Source organism: Oncorhynchus mykiss, chromosome 20, assembly GCF_013265735.2.
Source record: "Oncorhynchus mykiss isolate Arlee chromosome 20, USDA_OmykA_1.1, whole genome shotgun sequence".
Classification (NCBI taxonomy): Eukaryota; Metazoa; Chordata; class Actinopteri; order Salmoniformes; family Salmonidae; genus Oncorhynchus; species Oncorhynchus mykiss.
In genome coordinates, this window is record NC_048584.1 from 6224876 (window position 1) to 6235174 (window position 10299).

The window sequence follows — 10299 nt, forward strand, 5'->3', positions numbered from 1 at the left end:
TAATTGCAATGGCATGTTGGATATTTCTTGTTAACGGGATTGATATGACAACAGCCAGTGAAAGTGCAGAGCGCCAAATTCAAACAACAGAAATCTCATAATTAAAATTCCTCAAACATATATGTATCTCAACCTCAGATTTCCCACTTCCTGTTTGGATTTCTTGTTCTCAGGTTTTGCCTGCCATATGAGTTTTGTTATACTCACAGACATCATTCAAACAGTTTTAGAAACTTCAGAGTGTTTTCTATCCAATACTAATAATAATATGCATATATTAGCAACTGGGACTGAGGAGCAGGCAGTTTACTCTGGGCACCTTTCATCCAAGCTACTCAATACTGCCCCTGCAGCCATAAGAAGTTAATGTCACAACTGCTTACAGATTTACAGGCCTTGGGGTGCCATGTTTCAATTTTGTGTTTTTAGTAACAGTAGGCCGAACGACATTTGCGGCGACAATCCCCACAGGGTGTCAGGTTTAAGGGCTGCATCGGACAATTTTCATCCAGACATACTGAACAGTTATAACACCTTTTGGGTGTAGCTGGTATGGCACGATGTACAGACATATGGTGCGTCTAAAAACACGGTGATGTTGGTAATAGCATAACAGTGGGCGTTTTGCACATAAAAGTACAGAATCTGAGGATGAGGGTTGTTTTGGAATTTCAAGAGAGCTGCATTAGCTCTACTGTGGTACAAAACCACAATCTTGATGTTCAGAAGGTTTTCAAACTTGACTATGTCCAAGAAAGCCACCGCATCCTGTATACCTAGACCCACGGCCGTTTGGAGCTCTCTAGCCTTGTGTAGTAACGCCGCTAGATCTGTACACCCAGGGTTGAGTAAATGTGCTAGGCCTATTGCAAAGCATAGCTTTTTACCAGGCAGGATTGTGAACGTTTATGAGATATTTCTGATTGCATTAGGCTATCTAGTTTCCTTCTCTGACCCTCGCCACCCAGGGGTTGACGTATTATTTGCACTACAAGCTCGAGGGTCCTATTGGCTATGACGGATGAATTTGACTGAACAAGTCGTTCCAGCAGGGCTATAAATTGTTCAAGATCTGCTTCGCCATTGGGTAAAATAAGAGATACCGTGTTATGCAAGCTATCTCCACAAATTTCCAACTGTAAGACATCACGAGGTTCGCCATAATCTCTTGCCCTGTCTAACAGATCGGTCAGAGTATCCAGTATCATCACATAAAACACTGCATAGTCAAGATTCTGATTCACCCATGTGAAATTGAAAAATTGTCGAATCTCTGTATTGCTGAATTTATTTTGGTACACAACCCGGACACTTCTATCAATACCATCTCCCTCCTGATTTATTAGACAATTTTGTAATTCCTCAAAAACATTGTATTGCGTTTCAGACTCTTCGGACATGGGCGTTAATGGCGGGGTTTGTGGGGTGTCCGGTGTAGAAGATCTTATGCTTTCATTCATCTGGTTAATTGACGATATGAGGAATTCAGTAATCTGGGATAACAGTTTTTCATTGGTCGTCCCTGACTCATTCATAGGATTAATTATTTCTATGAGTTCGGGGGTATTGGGGATAATATGTTTTCATCTATCGGTATTATGTCTGTTACCCAAGCCTCATTCATCTGGTTAATTATAGCTTGGGATAACAGGGTTTCAACTGTCTCAAGTATGTCTGTTGGCTCAGCCATTTGGATAATTAATTATGTGTGTTCTTGTGGTATTCTGGAAGGATACATGTTACATATGTTTCTAGCGCCTGTATTTGCGTTTTTTAAATCGGTTTTGCTGTTTAACAAACATGACATTGTTCTATGCCTGAAGGATAGATGCTGACGGTATTGTTGCTCGAGTAAAGCCCCCATTCGTTTGTGGAGCAAAACCTTTCGGGATATTAGAGCCCTGGAAAAGGCTGTGAAAAACCTAGCTTGTTCTATTTCAGGTTCGGGTGTTTCCACCAAAGAATTGGCTGAATCAAGAAGGTTGGCCGCCTCCCATAATAGCAGGTCGTCTACCTCTGAAATGTCATTTAAAACGATGAAATCCTCCGGTTTCGTTGTTTCATTTTGAACGTCTGGTGAGCCGAAATCCTCTTGCGTGCTCTAGGTGTGTGAGGTCTTCTGTGCCGTTATACGCCGGGGAGGAGTCTGAAAGAAAATAATATATACAAAATACGTTATTAAACATAAAATATGTTAGATATAAAAAAGTCATACATTTCAGGTATAATACTATATATTAACAATACATAATTAAATTACCTCAGCTTTTTTGACGAGGGCTGTTCTGACCGATCGCGGAAACCGGGGGCTCTTTCACCAGGTATTCCAGATTCTGCTGGGCATGTCTCGTCGTTTTAACATATCGACTCATCAAAACATGTAAAAAATAATAAAATATGTATAACTAATAATATATATATATATATAAATAAATAATTCTCCTCGGAAGTCGTTCAGGGTCCATAAGGAGGCCGTTATCCTTCTTGGTGGTATGTCAGCTGTAAACACAAAAATAGCTTTTAATATAGGGTGCACACTTTTTGTTTTTAATGTATAAATATTCTTATGTATTTTATTCTTGGACTTACGTCTACAATAATGTGATGGGGACTGGCTGCATGCGTTTTGCTCCTCTGAACCCCCTTCTAACGAAGGCTGTTCCAGATCATTTATTCCCCTGAGCAACTGCGTAAAGGATGGATACCCTACAAACGTTAGATAATATTAACATATATTTATCCGATATATATATATACATTTTAAATTATAAGAATACGTGCATTTGACATATTACCTAAACAATCATTGCCCCCCGTTTAAAAAAACATATCACGCCGGTTTAATATTACAATAATATCAATAATATCCATACCATTCCCCGCCTCCAAATCTAATATATTATTTTCACTAACTCACCTTCAGAAAGCTCCATTAGGACGGATTCACTGATTATCTTTGAGCTGTTCTGGGCTGTTGGCCAGGTGTCTGGCGCTTTTGGTCGTTCGTACAGAGGGGATAGTATCTGTTTCACTAGCCCTCGCTCCGCAGTCTTGGCTCAAAGGAGAGATATTCTGTAATGATCTTACAGCGCGGGGGTGATGTTTTTTCGGGCGGCAGGACCTCTGAATGTTCAGAGAACCCAAAACCACAGGTGGTTGTCTCGACATATTGTGTCTGCCAGTATTTCCTTTTGATTTCCTACAACATCATGGGTAGCAGCGTAGGGGGTGTCCGATATAAATTTATAGACCTGGGTGGAGGGGGACCGTTTGTGATTACAAATAACATATGTTTTAAACCGTAGGAGGTTGTCTAGACAAGATATATTCTGCCGGGGTTGTTTGACTTTTTAGCCCCCCACGTCCTTGGGGGTGAGATAAATACGTATTTGAAAGGCATGTGTTGTAAATGAATCGAAAGTGCCCATTTGAAGAGTCGCACAAAACACAGCCCCCATACAACCAAACACACTTTTTTGATTGGGGGTAGCCAGATATCTTGACAGAAAGAGAGAGATAGAGCCTTGAGTGCAAATTCCATGGCATTGTTGAACACACACCCCTCCCCTTTGTTTTTGAAACACACACACCTACACTCGCACGCACATGTCTTTCCGGAAAGCCTTTTTTCTCAGGGACAGATTGGGAGAGAGGGCGCGTGATATTCCTTTCGTTAAACCGTGAGATAACATTTAGTTAATTCATAATATTTAGTACAGACCTTTTTAAAACAATTTTACTGCGCAATATAAAAACATGCACATGTTTTATTTATAAACAGTGGTTGTACAACACTTACACTTACACCAGACAGTACTAAACTTGTATTAACCTTTAATGTTTATAACATAGCTTTGTAGGAAAGACTGTATTCGTATAAAATAAGACATTGCATTTCTCAGCGACAGACCGGGGCGAGAGAGAAAATACAGCTTCCCCGTTCGTTAAGGGTTAAGGGTTGAGATATAGCATTAATCCCCTTTAAATCTAAATATTTAGTACATACAGTTTAAAACATGTTATAATTAAACATTTTTACTATTAATTTATTACAGATAAAGGGCCTGGTTAGCCCCGACCCCCATCCGTCTCCAATTCACCCGCGTCAAGACAGGCTCTCTTGCTCGCAGGATATCCCACACATGCTCCGTCAAGGCTCCGTAAGTTTTCACTCCAGGGATAGATCAAACGTCAGGCATGTCGATCCTGGGTATGTCTTAAGGATATCAAATCAAATCAAATTTTATTTGTCACATACACATGGTTAGCAGATGTTAATGCGAGTGTAGCGAAATGCTTGTGCTTCTAGTTCCGACAATGCAGTAATAACCAACAAGTAATCTAGCTAACAATTCCAAAACTACTACCTTATAGACACAAGTGTAAGGGGATAAAGAATATGTACATAAAGATATATGAATGAGTGATGGTACAGAGCGGCATAGGCAAGATACAGTAGATGGTATTGAGTACAGTATATACATATGAGATGAGTATGTAAACAAAGTGGCATAGTTAAAGTGGCTAGTGATACATGTATATACGCGGCCAGCGACGTAATTGTTCATGATTTTGGAAAAGACTGTCCAGCTTATTCATCAGGGTTATGAATATAGGGTAATCAATCCATTTAAAGCTGAACACTGGCATAAAAAAAAGTTTACATCCTTGCAGGCTTTGGAAAATACATATGAACTGACAGACTTCGTCGCATTTGTACTATCAAATTGTTCACATGCTAAAATTGTCACTTTGGAGTCAGGGCTATACGCCATTGAAGCGATTCTTTAGGGCCTTCAAATCACTGCGCCGCACACAAGTTCTTCCATTGCATATCCTGGCAGGGTTGTACCACTCAGGGCCTGTTCAATTTGACAGAGCGCTAGCCTTATCTTAAGCCATTCTCTCATACGCAGCACAGGAGAAAAACTCCTGGGTTTTGCATGATAAAGGGGTTTGGGTCCGCTGTCTGTAAATATCTTAATAGTAGAATCCTCAGGTTGGAATATGTCAGACATATGTCCTTCACTTGTATCCAAAACTCCTTTAAAACATTCAGGGGCCTCACCCAAAACATCCCCGATGCTTTTATCATTGGGTTCGTGACAAGAGTGACGCATAGCACCCCAAGAATTGGCCTAGGAGACATCATTTTCTGTTCAACGTTCTGGGTTTTATTTTTAAAATCTTGTTTACTGTTCTGGGGCCGCATGTGTTGTTCTGGGCTTTATTTATAAGGCGTCTTCGCCAACACAATCCCCCCCGGACATTCCTGTTTCATAGACAACAACCCTAAGGGGCGATAAAATAGGGTGGGTGTGGGGTCATCCTCTTTGAAAATTTCAAACACCCACCCCCCAGTTCAACCAGGTCCCTACACATCAATCATTATGACAACTTCAAAGGAATAGATGCAATATAGATATAAAATAACACACGTGACAACACGAACAGGATATCCTGGCCGGATGCCCATATTTGGACATAGGGTCATAAATCAGACGTTTGACCCGCACCATCTACTTTATTGTCTATTGTAATTAGCCCAATGTTCCTTGTCCCCTGTTGCAGAATTTCCAATGAACACAACATTTTGTGCCATCTTATGTGTGCTGGTTCCAGTGCTGCTAATTCTGTGCTTACATTCCAATTGTAAGGTTAGTTTGGATTACCTTATTTTAGTGACAACATCTAGTGTGAGGTAGAAGAGATCATGTCATTCTTGGACTGTGGAAAATTAAAGTTACCTAATATAATCACAGTTCTTTGATAACATGAAAGGTCTCTCACTTTTGGGTAACGTCCCATTAGGGGCAGAGTCTAGGAAGATCCAATCACACAACGTCTGTCGTAGACAGACAGGAGCAACGGCCAATAGTGGACCTATCCACTTCCCATATAAGGGGAAGTTGTCCGCTCCCATCTTCACTTCTAAGTACAGTGCCTTGCGAAAGTATTCGGCCCCCTTGAACTTTGCGACCTTTTGCCACATTTCAGGCTTCAAACATAAAGATATAAAACTGTATTTTTTTGTGAAGAATCAACAACAAGTGGGACACAATCATGAAGTGGAATGACATTTATTGGATATTTCAAACTTTAACAAATCAAAAACTTTAAAATTGGGCGTGCAAAATTATTCAGCCCCCTTAAGTTAATACTTTGTAGCGCCACCTTTTGCTGCGATTACAGCTGTAAGTCGCTTGGGGTATGTCTCTATCAGTTTTGCACATCGAGAGACTGACATTTTTTCCCATTCCTCCTTGCAAAACAGCTCGAGCTCAGTGAGGTTGGATGGAGAGCATTTGTGAACAGCAGTTTTCAGTTCTTTCCACAGATTCTCGATTGGATTCAGGTCTGGACTTTGACTTGGCCATTCTAACACCTTGATATGTTTATTTTTGAACCATTCAATTGTAGATTTTGCTTTATGTTTTGGATCATTGTCTTGTTGGAAGACAAATCTCCGTCCCAGTCTCAGGTCTTTTGCAGACTCCATCAGGTTTTCTTCCAGAATGGTCCTGTATTTGGCTCCATCCATCTTCCCATCAATTTTAACCATCTTCCCTGTCCCTGCTGAAGAAAAGCAGGCCCAAACCATGATGCTGCCACCACCATGTTTGACAGTGGGGATGGTGTGTTCAGTGTGATGAGCTGTGTTGCTTTTACGCCAAACATAACGTTTTGCATTGTTGCCAAAAAGTTCAATTTTGGTTTCATCTGACCAGAGCACCTTCTTCCACATGTTTGGTGTGTCTCCCAGGTGGTGTTTAAACAACACTTTTTATGGATATCTTTAAGAAATGGCTTTCTTCTTGCCACTCTTCCATAAAGGCCAGATTTGTGCAATATACGACTGATTGTTGTCCTATGGACAGAGTCTCCCACCTCAGCTGTAGATCTCTGCAGTTCATCCAGAGTGATCATGGGCCTCTTGGCTGCATCTCTGATCAGTCTTCTCCTTGTATGAGCTGAAAGTTTAGAGGGACGGCCAGGTCTTGGTAGATTTGCAGTGGTCTGATACTCCTTCCATTTCAATATTATCGCTTGCACAGTGCTCCTTGGTATGTTTAAAGCTTGGGAAATCTGTTTGTATCCAAATCCGGCTTTAAACTTCTTCACAACAGTATCTCGGACCTGCCTGGTGTGTTTCTTGTTCTTCATGATGCTCTCTGCGCTTTTAACGGACCTCTGAGACTATCACAGTGCAGGTGCATTTATACGGAGACTTGATTACACACAGGTGGATTGTATTTATCATCATTAGTCATTTAGGTCAACATTGGATCATTCAGAGATCCTCACTGGACTTCTGGAGAGAGTTTGCTGCACTGAAAGTAAAGGGCCTGAATAATTTTGCACGCCCAATTTTTCAGTTTTTGATTTGTTAAAAAAGTTTGAAATATCCAATAAATGTCGTTCCACTTCATGATTGTGTCCCACTTGTTGTTGATTCTTCACAAAAAAATACAGTTTTATATCTTTATGTTTGAAGCCTGAAATGTGGCAAAAGGTCGCAAAGTTCAAGGGGGCCGAATACTTTCGCAAGGCACTGTACATCTTCCTTACGCACACCTTGAAGGGTAACATGGGGAGATCTGACTCGTAAGGTCATAGAACCGGGGCTACATTAGGTAGCTTTAAGTTCTATTTCAATTACCTGTTCGGTCTCTCACTTTGGGGAAATAGACAACTCCCGTAGCGCTTGTATACTATCCGAAGCCAAGTCTAGACCAATGACTGTATATACAGTTGAAGTCGGAAGTTTACATACATTTAGGTTGGAGTCATTAAAACTAGTTTTTCAACTACTCCACAAATTTCTTGTTAACAAACTATAGTTTTGGCAAGTCGGTTAGGACATCTACTTTGTGCATAACAGAAGTAATTTTTCTAACAATTGTTTACAGAAGGATTATTTCACTTCATTCACTGTATCACAATTCCAGTGGGTCAGAAGTGTACATACACTAAGTTGACTGTGCCTTTAAACAGCGTGGAAAATTCCAGAAAATTCAATTTTAAAAAGTTCTGAGGCTAATTGACATCATTTGAGTCAATTGGAGGTGTACTTGTGGATGTATTTCAAGGCCTACCTTCAAACTCAGTGACTCTTTGCTTGACATCATGGGAAAATCAAAAGAAATTAGGCAAGAACTCCAAAAATTATTTTGTAGACCTCCACAATTCAGGTTGGGAGCAATTTCCAAACGCCTGAAGGTACCATGTTCATCTGTACAAACAATAGAACGCAAGTATAAACACCATGGGTCCACGCAGCCGTCATACCGCTCAGGAAGGAGACGTGTTCTGTCCCCTAGTGATGAACGTACTCTGGTGCGAAAAGTGCAAATCAATCCCAGAACAATAGCAAAGGAGCTTGTGAAGATGCTGGTGGAAACAGGTACAAAAGTATCTCTATCCACAGTAAAACGAGTCCTATATCGACATAACCTGAAAGGCCACTTGGCAAGGAAGAAGCCATTGCTCCAAAACCTCCATAAAAAAGCCAGACTACGGTTTGCAACTGCACATGGGGACAAAGATAGTACTTTTTGGAGAAATGTCCTCTGGTCTGATGAAACAAAAATAGAACTGTTTGGCCACAATGACCATCGTTATGTTTGGAGGAAAAAGGGGGAGGCTTGCAAGCCGAAGAACACCATTCCAACCGTGAAGCACGGGGGTGGGACTGGTGCACTTCACAAAATAGATGGCATCATGAGGGGGTTAAATTCTGTGGATATATTGAAGCAACATCAAGACATCAGTCAGGAAGCTAAGGCTTTGTCACAAATGGGTCTTCCAAATGGACAATGACCCCAAGCATACTTCCAAAGTTGCAAAATGGCTTACGGCCAATAAAGTCAAGCTATTGCAGTGGCCATCACAATGCCCTGACCTCAATCCCATAGAACATTTGTAGGCAAAACTGAAAAAGCGTGTGTGAGCAAGGAGGCCTGCAAACCTGACTCAGTTACACCAGCTCTGTCAGGAGGAATGGGCCACAATTCACCCAACTTATTGTGGGAAGCTTGTGGAAGGCTACCCGAAATGTTTGACCCAAGTTAAACAATTTAAAGGTAAACTTCTGACCACTTGGGAATGTGGTGTAAGAAATAAAAGCTGAAAAATCAATCATTCTCAACTATTATTCTGACATTTCATTCTTAAAATAAAAGTGGTGATCCTAACTGACCTAAGACAGGGAATTTTTACTGTGATTAAATGTCAGGAATTGTGAAAAACTAAGTTTAAATGTATTTAGCTAAGGTGTATGTAAACTTCCGATTTCAACTGTACATACACACAGAGATTATTTATAAAGCCAGGCACAGTTAATAGTTAGGCTATTGATTATAGACCTAATAAAGTTGGTTCCCCTCTCCTCACTTTTCTTAAGACAATTAAGGTAAGGGCCGTTTGTCATCTTGTTCTCAACACCAATTTGCTGGTTAACTTTGCTATTAGGTACATAGCAACATGATCTAGGAAAAGGTGCCAATTCAACAGCGCACTGATGTGTTTCAGAACCGCCGACAGCGACCACTACCCAACGTGGGAGAATGCGTGTTAGTTATCAAATATTATTTGTGTTGCACCATTGTTCTTAAGTACTATAACCGTATACAATTTCACGCAATGGATCCATCGCCTCGGACAGGAATGAATCAGACAGGTGTCTTGAACGCCATTTATTTTTTTGTTGCTACTGCTTGACTAAAGAAATCAAGCAGTAGCTTGACCAACAGCCTATCGACCAAACTATTGACCAGTCGACTAAATGGGGTCAGCCCTTGTCCGGATTCCCTTCTGCAGCGTTATATTGAATGGTGGCCTACTGCAGTTAACCTCTAACTAGCCAGGAAGCAAATCTAAAAAGGAAATACAAACAGTTAAGCATAACAAAACAAATCCTAAACATTTTCCTTTTTCAATTTTCCTAATAAGCTACCTGGCTATGATTTATGAAGCCAGCAAACACATTCCTCACACACTAGGAAGACATTTCCTCAAACTCATACTGAAAAAAAAAGGTGCCTCTCACTCCCAAAACACGTGTTCTGGAAACGTGTGGGCAAAGTGCTGATGACTTCGCCCACTGTATGGATTTTCGGTTGCCTGACTGCGTCCCGACCTATATAACAAATACGCATTCTTCCGCGTTGGATAGTGGTCGCTGTCGGCGGTTCTGAAACACACCAGTGCGCTGTTGAACTGGCACCTTTTCCTAGCCAATGTTGCTATGTGCATAATAGCAAAGTTAACCAGCAAATTGGTGTTGAGAACAAGATGACA

General features: G+C 40.8%; 1 long non-coding RNA gene across 2 annotated transcripts; it reads right to left on the bottom strand.

Moving 5' to 3' along the window:
• Positions 1-248: 248 nt before the first annotated feature.
• Positions 249-3175, bottom strand: LOC110498852. Of its 2 annotated transcripts, none has more exons than XR_002469884.2 (4): positions 2918-3175; positions 2590-2686; positions 2261-2499; positions 249-2146 (listed from the first exon to the last, which is right to left on the bottom strand). It is a non-coding gene; the product is annotated as an uncharacterized LOC110498852 (long non-coding RNA). The 2 variants fall into 2 exon arrangements; XR_002469883.2 differs by having other exon boundaries at positions 2590-2706.
• Between the last annotated feature and the right edge of the window lie 7124 nt (positions 3176-10299).